The sequence below is a fragment of the Scylla paramamosain genome, chromosome 11 (assembly GCF_035594125.1).
Source record: "Scylla paramamosain isolate STU-SP2022 chromosome 11, ASM3559412v1, whole genome shotgun sequence".
NCBI classification, from domain to species: domain Eukaryota; kingdom Metazoa; phylum Arthropoda; class Malacostraca; order Decapoda; family Portunidae; genus Scylla; species Scylla paramamosain.
In genome coordinates this window covers 11,107,501-11,110,498 of record NC_087161.1, presented here as the reverse complement: position 1 = coordinate 11,110,498, position 2,998 = coordinate 11,107,501, and the positions used below count along the sequence as shown (strand labels likewise).

The window sequence follows — 2,998 nt, the reverse complement described above, 5'->3', positions numbered from 1 at the left end:
TTTCATGGACCTAGAAAAAAAGGAAAAAAAGCATATGGCTGTTGATAAGAAAACCCTTGTTATATTATAAAATTATGATGTAGGACTAGGAGGAAAGTTCTTGGAAGCTTGTTAATGGGAAGCAAGAGCTTGTGTGAGAATGAGGGGGAGAGTTTGTAGTGAGTTTTACAATATTTTGCACAAAAACAGGATAGAGGAGAGGATGTGTGATGCCTATGAGACTGTTAACTCTTATTTAATTGTATTGTATTGTATCTATTCACTTTATATAGAAGGTTGCATGATGGAGATGAAAACCAAAGTAGGAAATGTTGGTTGGAATAGGTTGAATAGGCTGCAGTAGCATGTTTGTTTACAGAAACTTATGCGAGTGGTGGAACAGTAATAGCGTAGGTGTAAAAGACGGAAACTGAAGGTGAATGCTTAGAAAACTTTTTTTTTTTTTTTGAGAGGAAGTAGAAGCGTGACTGTGGGATACCTTATGAGGTGAGTGGGCCACTAATAAAGTGTAAGATGGTGGTTGTGACAGGAGAGAGAGAATGGAGGACGTAAAAAATTAAGTATATATCTACTGGGGATAGTGTTATGTAAACGCAGTGGGATTGATGAGAAAATAAGAGAACACATGAACATGTCATAGGGTTACTTGCAAGGGCTATGAAAGAGAGAAATGTGTCTGTGGATATGAAGAAAAATTTAAGGAATAATATTCCCCATGCCATTACAACAATGACGTATGGTTCAGAAATTTGGACGTGAAGTATATTATAATTTTCTTAAATCACACACACACACACACACACACACACACACTGTAGCGATTCTTGGGACTAAAAAAGGCAGATGAGGGTGAAAATCACGATGGAGGATAAGGGGCTTAAATGGGCTGGGCGACTGACGCATGAGCTTACCCTGATGAGAGCTGTATCCAGGGATAGCCAGTTACTTGATGGTTGGGGGAGGTGAGGGACAGACGCAGTGATTGCAATCCACTACACCTTATTACTCAAGCATGCCCATAAACTTAACGACCATCACCATGAGATCCCTATAACTAATCTTAATTCACGACTAGTTGCCGGAGATGCACAGTGCCAAATTTATCGTACAGCAATCCACACTGGCGGACGCATGACTCACCCACCCGTGTGGTGCCTCTCGTCTCGTCGTCTGCGCAGTGAGCGGGCAGCATCAGTGGATTACACTCTTCGTGCCTTACTTTGCGCCTCTTGTCCTTGCCTTATAAATCGTTTTCAGAGTCACTCATTGTTCGCTGTAATCTGTGATGAAGAGCGCTACTTAGTGCGGTGGTGTGCTGCTGGTATCGGCAATATCTGTGAGGTGAAACACCAGGAGGTTTTGTTGAATCTCTCTCTCTCTCTCTCTCTCTCTCTCTCTCTCTCTCTCTCTCTCATGTGTGCATTGCCCGGGCCACCACATGCCAGGCACCTCCTCCCGTCGCCCACAAGACCTGCAGAATCAAAATAAACAGGACTGCCATTTCTGCCTGCCTCCAGCGGTCCGTCCCCTGTCGCTGCCTGTCCTCTGCTCCCTGCTGAGTGCTACCCGTCGCCCATCCGTCACCAATATGTGGGATTCCCCTTCTCTGCCGCTACTGTAAGGTAAGTACCCTGGCAAGGTCACTCGGTACCTGCCAGACACCTGTCACCTGTCCCCAACACCGTGCACCTCGCACCTGTCGTAGCATATCATATGGCAGATGTTATGGCAGCTAGCACATGGAAATACCACGCAAGATATTCACATGTAGAAAGTGCGCCTTTTCCGCGAACTAATGCTGTTATTATGTTATTATGCTGTTTAACTTCATTTAATAGGTGAATACGACCATCAGTTAATTTGTTGTGAAGTAGAGGTGAAAGAGAGAGATGTAATAGCGAATGGACTTATGAGAGAGCGCAATTGGTAACTGATCGCAAGGGCGGATAGAACCACAGCAGCTGGTGTTTGGAGATGGATAGTTAACGTGTGTATGGGATACGCTACATGGAAAAACACATGGCTATGCATTCACACTCATTAAGCACACACACACACACACACACACACACACACACACACACACACACGTGTCATGTCATGCCCACCTATCCTCCTTCTTCCTTAACACTTCATAGCAACAATAAGAAATTGATTTAAAGACAAATCTGCGTGTGTACTGAGAGGGAAATGGAACCTCTGGCAGGACATGCACGGAGACGCGGGTTCCGACAGTTTACCGATTTGACCAAGACTCAGTAGATTTTGGTCTGCCTTGACTGTTCTCTCGGTGATCTATTTTACCATTACACCTCATTATTACTTGATGGAGATTTACCACTGACCTTGAGCACATCATAGAAACACTGAGAAATTGAACCGAATGTGGAATACACTGGTCGTGAAGGTGTACTGGACGGGGCTTTAACCTCTGGCAGAACTCATGGGAATCGCGAGTTCCGACACCTTACCGGTCAAGCTGAGAGAATTACCAAGGTTCAGGTGGACTTTGGTCGGCCTCCAATGTCGTGTAACCACACATTTACATACACACACACACACACACACACACACACACACACCAAGGGATTAACGTACCCTACCAAAGGCCTTAACAAATATTTAGTGTGCTCATGTAGGGTATAAGATGCCCCATTAAAGGGTTTTGAACAAAGTTACGGCGTATATGTATGGTACATGGGAATGTCCGTGACTGGATTAGGTTATGGTTATGTGACAGGCAACAGAGAGTTATGATTAGTGGCTGCAAATCTAATTGTGGTCAGGTAAGTAGTGGGACACCACAGGGATAAATATTTACGACCGACCAGAAGTACTTCTAATATACCCTGATTATTAGGTAGTGGAATTAATAGTGATGATGTTGGTAAATTCACAGATGACACAGAGGCAGGTAGAATAATTAGATTGATCCCAGTGCAGTCGCCCTGCAAACAGCCTTAGATAAAATGAACGAATAAACAGATAGACTGAAAAT

General features: G+C 44.0%; 1 protein-coding gene across 2 annotated transcripts in view; it reads left to right on the top strand.

Moving 5' to 3' along the window:
* The first annotated feature begins 1,119 nt into the window (after positions 1 to 1,119).
* Positions 1,120 to 2,998, top strand: part of LOC135104946 (tissue inhibitor of metalloproteinase-like) — a 55,941-nt gene continuing 54,062 nt past the window's right edge. The window contains exons 1-2 of one of the 2 annotated variants that reach the window (XM_064012760.1): positions 1,175 to 1,341; positions 1,518 to 1,622. The gene's annotated coding sequence lies outside the window, so the exon portion shown is untranslated. Of the gene's footprint in view, positions 1,623 to 2,998 lie in introns of both variants that reach the window. The other variant, XM_064012759.1, reaches the window with a different exon arrangement.